The 9,083-nt window shown below is 40.9% G+C and overlaps 1 non-coding gene across 1 annotated transcript; it reads right to left on the bottom strand.

Moving 5' to 3' along the window:
• Nucleotides 1-1,257: 1,257 nt before the first annotated feature.
• Nucleotides 1,258-1,388, bottom strand: LOC115064477. Its single transcript, XR_003844326.1, has one exon. It is a non-coding gene; the product is annotated as a small nucleolar RNA SNORA17 (small nucleolar RNA).
• Nucleotides 1,389-9,083: the final 7,695 nt, after the last annotated feature.

Below are 9,083 nucleotides of genomic sequence, written 5' to 3'. Positions count from 1 at the left end.
AGCAGACAAGAGGCATGGCTGGCTCTCCTGTGCTTATACCTTCAGAGCTAGCTCACCTGCAACACCCACATCCAGGGCCAGCTAAACAGTGCCTACCCACATGAGGTGCAGGGACTGCTCTCCTGAATGCTGTAGCATGTGAGGGGTTAGGGGCAGCTCTCCTGCCTGCCACAGGTGGCAAGGGACAATGAGTGGGATATCTTTCCCTTTCCAATGTCAATAAATGGCAGACATGTAGCAGAGCCAGCTCTCCCATCCTTATGCACTCAGGGCCAGCTCACTAGCACCCCTGCTACCAGGATCAGTTCTACTGTGCTGCCCAAAAGAGGGGCAGGGCCAGCTGTTCTGCTCTCATGACCTCAGAGCCAGGTCTCCCACCTGCTGCAGGTGGTAGGGGGAGGAGATAGGAGGGTATCTCTCCCTCATCTATGCCACCTCACAGGAGATGAGTGGCAGGGCCTGCTCTCCCATGCTCATACCCTCATACCTCAGGTAGGTTCACCTGCAACTCCTGCAATGTGTGGGCCCACTTCCCCAACCCCAATACTCTAGCTGGCTAGGGGTAGGGTCAGCTCTCCTCCTCTCATGACCCAAGGACCAGCTCTCCCACAATGTCCAAGTGAGTGGTGGGCCAGTTCTGCACAACCCTTGGATATCAGCATCCCCCACCCCCCCATACACACACACAGGTGGCAGCCCAGACACAGACATCCATATGGACTTTGGTGGTAACAGACCCTCATTGTAGGGTCACAGACCCAGACCTGAACACCCAATGACACTGCAGGCCAGGACCCACCATGTTCCTTTGTGACATCCCTGGCTACTCACATCAGACTGTTCTTCACTATCCTTGAGTCTCCAGGTCTTCCTCTCTTCATTGTGCCCACATTGTTCTGCTTCTCTTTCTCTTCCATTTCTCCACGACTTTCTTGCTCCTTTTATTGGTACCTGAGGTCTCTGAGTATCTGGGTTTATCTCACAAGTGCTATGCTCCACCCCTGCATTATGGCACCACACAGGGGTCATCTCAGGCATGGTCTGCCCTCTCCCCAGTTCTGCACAGCACAGGACTGGTGGTCATATCAGGTTAGCTCCCTGCCTGGGGCCATAAGTTACCTGTCTGATGGTGATCTCAGTCTCACTCCTCACTTGACCCATCTGCCTGAGTGTCTCCATGCGAGAGGATCGTCTGCCTCTGGTTCACTCTCCCCTGGTGCTAAACTGGTGGTTGTCCCAGACTCCCATTTTTCAGGGAGTGTTGGGCTACTAATCATTCCATGTTCACAAGTCAGAACACTGAGCATAGACATGATATCTCTTGTCTTTGCCACCTACTGATGCACAGGTGACACAGCAGGCAAACCCACAAAGCCTCTAGGGGCAGGGAGCCACACCTTTTTTTAGAAAGCAACACACATTTAAGTGTCTTTAATTTCTTGGTCCTTGCCCTAGCTAACCTTGATATAGGGCATAGATTATCTCCTTCTGCCTCTAAATTTAAACAACTTTTAACATTCTTCCTTCAGCTCTATTTCTTCCTAATAGTGTTTCTTGGGATATCACCCAAATACAATTTGAATGGTCACCACTACGGCATAACTTCCTAATGGACATCTATCTGTGTCTCCTATTTATAACTTGCAACCTCTAAAATGAAAAGACCTTTCATCTGAACTAGGTAATATGTCAGCTTCCTAAATCCAGCAGGTCATATTTTCTCAGTGATTTTCCTACACAGTCTCTTTATCTATTCATACTGTGATCTCAGCTATTTGAGCTAATGATTATTTCAATCCTGGGGTACACACAAATATAACTTGGAGTTCAAGGAATCTTTTCACTCAACTACCTTCTTGTAAAGTGTGTGTGTGTGTGTGTGTGTGTGTGTGTGTTGCTATTAGTGTGGTAATCAAACCTAGGACCTTACATATGCTATGCACACACTCTACTACTGAGCTAGATTCCCCAACCATCTGCAAGCATTTTCTGAGAATACTACATCATATTTTAAAATGATTTGACCTATCTATATGCTAAGTACTAAGAGAAACAAGTTTCCATTCTTTTTGTTATACTATTTTCTCCACCTTATGTCAATAGCCTAAAAATAAAATGAGCAGTTTAGTGTTTCCTTAGTGTTTGAAACCTAATTTACTGGTTAGGACCTATGATACACACACACATGATTAGCGCACACAACTCTATCATGATGCCTGGCTCCTGATGCACATATATCTTCTCCCACTTATCTAATCAAATCCAGATCCCTAGTAGGAATCAGGCATGGTGGAGTATAAACATATCCCTAGCACTGGCTGGGAGTGAACTCTGTGCTCAGTGAGAGACCCTACCTCAGAAAAGAAAGTAGAGAGGGGTAAAGACACCTGTGATGTCTATCTCTGATCTCCACACATAATGCACACACACACACACACACACACACTATATGCACATACACACATAAAACACAAACACACACATACAACTAATAGTGTTTTCTGGTAGTTAAAAGGAAAGCCAGAGATTCAAAACATTAAAAATATGCAGCCTGCTAACAATTGCTTTGAAGATAGAAAAGGCAATACGGCCAGGAATGTAAGGTAGTCTCTAGAAGTGAAGTCAACAGGAAACAAGGAAACTGGGACCTCAGGTTTAGAGCTATAGAGATTCCAGCTCCCAGAGGAGATCCTGCAGCCTGAAAATCCTATGAAGCATGAGACTCAGAGCTTATTTCCCTTGCATTCTCTGGGTAAGAACCACATTTCCCTACACCATAGTTTCAGCCCTGTGATACCCTCAGAACTGGCCATGACACACTTGACTTCTGACCTATAGAACTATGAGCTAATAAATGGGTGCTGTTTTAGGCTGCTAATTGAGTAGGACTTGGTAGGACTGGAATGGAAGATTAACACAGATTTTTCATGACATAACAGCTAAGTTCTTCCAAAGTGGGGAATCCAGGAAATTCCTCAAAGGTAGTAACATTGCTTTTTGTAGAAAAATAGTGTATGTTAGAAGTCAGTGGGTCATTAGGTCCAGTCCAAACTTAAGGAGGAAAGAAATCAAGCTCTGTCTTTTAAAGGAATAAATATCAAAGAGTTTATTTCCATCATTTTCAGTTTTTCAATAAAATTATTTCAATTATGCATAATAATAGCAACTATGAATGCTTTCTTAAGATATTGCTTGATAGTAATTTATTTAATCCAAGTGACAAAACTCAGAAGTTCCTTGTCATTTGCAGAGTTTTGAAAATGAGGAAACCAAAGTACAGATGCAATTTGCCTAAGTTCATGGCTGCCCCCTGGCTTTACTGCATGCCAATTTTGAAATATTAACTCAAAACCTGAGCTTATAGTTACTATGCTAGTTTAAGTAATGTATTTGAAAATATGTTTCACAATAAAATCCATAAACAAGATAATAAAATGCTGAACAATGAAAACAACATGTGACAGAGTGAAGTCACAATCAGTTTAATGACCATTCCCAAAGAGGAATGACAAGTGAATAATTCAGTGTGCCTGCAAGGAAACATATAGTAGTTTACCTAAAATTTTATTACCTATAACTTTCTCTGAAACAATCTATTAACGCTTTAAATGTTGATATCCAATACATAGTTACCAAATTAATGAATTGCAATGAATTGGTAAAGCAGCTTGTATAATAGATGACAGAATCAAGATTCTTATAATAGATGTCAATAAGTCAAATCTAGCACAATGAAAATTTGGATTTTGGTTTTGGTTTCATTTTTATGAAATGAAAGTCTCACTATTTATTCACCCGATTAAGGCCTCGAACTCATCAGCCCTCTGCTTCTGCTTTCCAAGTGCTAGTGTTAAAGATGTGGCTCACATGTTTTAGTGACAGACTTAGGCATTCAGCACTGGAGTCAGACTGAATTTGGACGAAGAGATTTAACAATTCTTACAGCAACTAAAAAGCAGAGCTGACCTTAAGCTTAACCTTTGTCAACTATAATTATTGGAACCTTGGATGAAACTTCTGGCTATATCTGAAGCAGAATGATTGAAATCTAGTTAGTCTAAACCTAGAGGAACACATTTAATGCTGGTTGATATACTGAAGTAGAGTTGCAAAGGTTCACAGAGAACAAATTAACCATGAAAGGCTAGATGTCCTTTCCAAGGGACTCAGTTGGTCTAAACTCTGGCAGCTCAGTTGGTTTTACTTTTCCCAACAGCTGGTCTGGTCTTTTTACAGCGTCCCTTGTTTACTTGGGAAGAAGGGACCCTACAGAATCTACTCAGTTTCAGGGACTTCCTAAAACTATTTTGAATTATTTACTTTCTGTCTAAAGAAGCTTCCCTGCAGGATAGAATGTTTCAAACTTGGAGGAAATGGATACAAAACAAACAAAAGAAGCCCCCTTAATCTCAGATGACCTTAGTTTATGTCAAGTTGACAAAAATATATCCAGCACAATAGTCATAAAAGCAAATCAGGAATGAGCTCTCAACTGTACTTTGGAATAAATTTTTGTTTTGTTTTGTTTTTAACTCTGTGCCTGTGTGAACTCATGCAGGCAGAGTCTGATATTGAAAGTCTTTCTCGGTCTCACTTGTTCACTTTATTTTTTGAAACAGGATCTCTCATTAATACTAAAACTCACCGTTTGACTAGACTAGCTGGCCAGCAAGTCCCTTGGATGCACCTGTCTGTACCTATCAGGGCTGAAGCTGCATGCATGCACTGTGACATCTGACCTCTTTTTATCTGTGGTCTGGGGATCCTCACTCAGGTTGCTGTGCCTATACAGCAAACACTTGACCCACTAAGCCACCTATCTTCCCAACCCCAGAAAATATTTCAAATTCCACTTTTCTACCAACTATGTATGGTGACTAGATGATGAAATGATATCATAGTAATTATTCTTGAAGCAATATTAGATGTTCTATACCCTTCCCATTTTCATAGTATTTTTATAAGTAATTTTTAGTGGATATGTTATTTGTTTACATTTCCAATGTTCTCCCCTTTCTGGTTTCCCCTTCGGGAAAATCCCCATCCCATTCCCCGCCTCCTGCTTCTCTGAGGGTGCTCCTCCACCCACACACCCACTCCTGCCTCACTGCTCTAACGTTCCCCTACACTAGGGCATCAAGCCTTCATAGAACCAAGGACTTTGCTTCCCATTGATGCTAGATAAGGCCACCCTCTGCTACGTATGCAGCTGGAGCCATGGGTCCCTCCATGTATACTCTTTGGTTGGTGGTTTAGTCTCTGGGATCTCTGGGAGTCTGGTTGGTTGATATTGTTGTTCTTCCTATGGGGTTACAAACCCCTTCAGATTCTGCAGTCTTTTCCCTGACTCCTCCACTGGGGTCTCTGTGCTGAGTCCAATGGGTGGCTGAAAACAACCACATCTGTATTGGTCAGGCTCTGACAGAGCCTCTCAGTAGACAGCTATAACAGACTCCTGTCAATATTAAAATATCATTTCTGATTTCACTATCCTAAAATAGAGTCATTCAATTAAGGGTGGCTTCTACTTTACCTTTTTTAAAGATTTATAGAGATTCAAGAAGGCAAAGGAATCCCCAGACTGCTTACCTCGTGCCCCAACTTGAGTTCTGGAACTGTTTTGTAATCCCATCCATCAGCAATTGAAAATGTCTCAAATTGGCTCATACAGTATTCCTTTATTAACATTTTTCCTTTCCCCCATGGTATCTTTGGTGCCTTTATGACTTTATATTTCTCACTCCTCTTACTAAAAGATTGACTGCTTTGTGCCTTAGTTTCTCTACCTATAAAATTAGTCCTGTGGTTCACGCCACTTACAAAATTGTGTATTTTTGCTGTTCCAAGCTAAGTACTTGACCAAGGGGAGTTTTCTAAAGTATAATGTTGTGCAAATGAGAATTTAAGTTAATTAAATTCAGTGACATTAAACTAACCATAAAATTCCCAATGAGTACAAAATGACTCATTTCCAGCAAGCCCTACTTAATAACACTAAATTGTAAGGGGTTATGATTTAGTTAGCTTCTGTGCCAAACAACCTTAAGACTACAGTTTAAAGCAAATCTTTAGAAAGAAAACTGCATTGCAAAAGTGATTATTTTTTATTATTCTTCCCAGAAAATAATTCTTAAAGTATTGGATCTTGCTCCTGTACTACAGAAAAATGGAATGAAATAATTTATCAAATTGGTGTAGAGTTTGAGGAGAAGAACGGGTATTAATGTTAAGATAGGGAACCAGTCATGAGATAGATGCCTTGCTGTGGAGATGTAACTTGATCTTACCTGTTATGGATTCATCAAGGTATCAAACATGCAAACACCTTTTTCCATAGCAAGCTCACTAGGAATTAATATTAAGGAAATGATTGATGGGGACTGGCGAGGTGGCTCAGACATCAACATCACTGACTGCTCTTCCAGAGGTCTTGAGTTCAATTCCCAGCTACCACATGGTGGCTCACAACCATCTGTAATTAGATCCAATGCCTTCTTCTGGTATGTCTAAAGACAGCTACAGTACATACATATATACAGACATACAGACATACATACATACCATACACATACATATACATACGTGTGTGTAATAAATTAATAAATATTTTTAAAATGAAATATTGATAAAGTATCAAATATATAAACAATATGCTTCATTTTCTGCTGTTTTTCCTATTAAGACAAAGTGGCCTGGAATCCCGATTCTCCTGCTATATGAGCCAAAGTTAATCTATAAGACCCCACCTGTCTAAGGCAAGGTAACTTCCTGAAATACTGAGAGTTATGGTTCTTAGAAAATAACACAGCCACGTGGGAAATATGATGACCAAATGGTTTCGCCCTTAAAAATCTCTACAATACTTGTAGAATCCACAATAAATTCAAGACCACCCGGCCCCTTCCCCTCTGAAGGGACTTTCAGGAACACAGAGGTCAAAATGACTAAGTCTACAGCTACCAAAACAAAATGAGCTGTTCTCAGAAAAATAACCATCACAAGATTAGCAGTTCCCAGAGAAATTCCCCTACCCCACCCCACACTGAATTCTGAGAAAAACCACAAACTTCCCTGACCTTGCTAGAATTCCCTGTGACGTTAATAGCTGTGATTTTAGTAGCTGACCCATAAGTTCAAAATGTACTGCTGCTTTGCTGATAATCTACCGTAAGGGCAGGCAGAGTGAATCACTAGGCCAAAGGTAATCATCCTGTGCAAATCAACCAATGACTGAAAAGGTTACTTGCTACACCAATGAGAACAAGCCAGCTAGCCTTGTTGCCTAAATCTGCCCCTTACAGGGTATAAAAAGTGTGTTCTTTGTTTATTCAGGGTCTCTCCTCTTGCCTGCGTGCTGAGGAGGGTCCCCAATGCATTGGATCAATAAAAATCCTCTTGCAAGTTGCAGCGATGGAGGTCTTTGTGGTCTTTGTGAGTGAGGGTCTTTTGACAGACTCCAACATACTTATCTCTGTAAATGTAACATTTCTTTCATCAGACTAATGAGATAAGAGCTTGTCTTAGTCAGGGTTTCTATTCCTGCACAAACATCATGACCAAGAAATAAGCTGGGGAGGAAAGGGTTTATTCGGCTTACACTTTCCACATTGCTGTTCATCACCAAAGTAAGTCAGGACTGGAACTCAAGCAGGTTAGGCAGCAGGAGCTGATGCAGAGACCATGGAGGGATGTTACTTACTGGCCTGCTTTCCCTGGCTTGCTCAGCTTGCTTCCTTATAGAACCCAAGACTACCAGCCCAGAGATGGTACCATCCACAAGGGGCCCGTCCCCTCTTGATCACTAATTGAGAAAATGCCCCACCCACAGCTGGATCTCATGTAGGCAATTTCCCAACTGAAACTCCTTTCTCTGTGATAACTACAGCCTGAGTCAAGTTGACATACAAAACCAGTCAGTACAGAGCCCAAGTTTTACAGAAACATGGCTGCAGCTGAGCCCAGAGTATTTCTATCTCTGTATCAACTATCTCTAGACCTAGTACCTAATTAAAGGTTGCTTCAAGTTTGGCTCAAAATTGTGAAACTGTTTTTTCTCTTGCTATTCTCAGAACTAACGTTTGGAAATCTACTCACAGAAAGCCCTCACCCCCAGCCCCAGCTAAATTCTGGAGCTAGCTAGCTAGGCTCTTTACTCCTGGACTGGTGGGCTGCTCCATGTGAATGCACTTTGGAATATTAATGCAAAGCTCTGAGACATGACTTCAGACCTGCCCCTACAGTGAACAGTTATGTGGTAGAAACTTCTTTTTGTTTTTTTTTTTTTTTTTTTTTTAAGCTCCCTGTGCCATTTTCTGCCTGGTTTCTGGATTCTAGATATGGAGTAGTACCCAGATCTGAGAATGAGGGAGGATCTGCTAAGGTCTATAAACCCTGTTCAGGCCGAAGAAAGGTAATCTATTTTAATATTTCACAAGCACACAATTGAGAGATTTTGAACATTTATTTTTTATAGAAATTTTAAATTTAAAAAGAGGATATGTTTAAGACATAGCTTTTAAAAATATTTGTTCATAGGTATATGGGACATTTTAAAGTTTATAGATATTATATTGTCTTTATTAATATATGATTTTGATAAATAGATAGATAAAGGCTAATAAATAGGGCCACAGCTATGAGCACCAAACATTAAGAGACTGAGGCATTCCTATTTTTGATACAGCAAGATAATGACTGAAACATTCTGGCAAAGGGTTTAGAGCAGTGGTTCTCAACTGATGGGTGGTGACATTGTGGAGGTCAAAAGACCCTCTCATAAGGGTAGCCCAGGGTCACCTACATGTCAACTGTTTGCATTACAATTTATAATAGTGGCAAATGGCAGTTGTAAAATAGCAACAGTAACTATTTTATGACTACGGGTCACCACAACATGGGGAAGTACTTTGAAGGGTCACAGTATTGAGAACATTGAGAACCTTACCTAAGATCTATTCACACTCAAACGTATGTCTAGCCTCCTTGTGTTTGTTAAATTTTACATATTTTCATAAACTGAGTCATATAAGAAACTGTTATATTCTGTAATGGTGTACCATAAAAGGATCAGGAAAGTTCCCTAT

This window comes from Mus pahari, chromosome 7, assembly GCF_900095145.1.
Source record: "Mus pahari chromosome 7, PAHARI_EIJ_v1.1, whole genome shotgun sequence".
Lineage (NCBI taxonomy): Eukaryota > Metazoa > Chordata > Mammalia > Rodentia > Muridae > Mus > Mus pahari.
The sequence above is the reverse complement of the archived record's forward strand: the minus strand, read 5'-3'. Positions and strand labels throughout refer to the sequence as shown.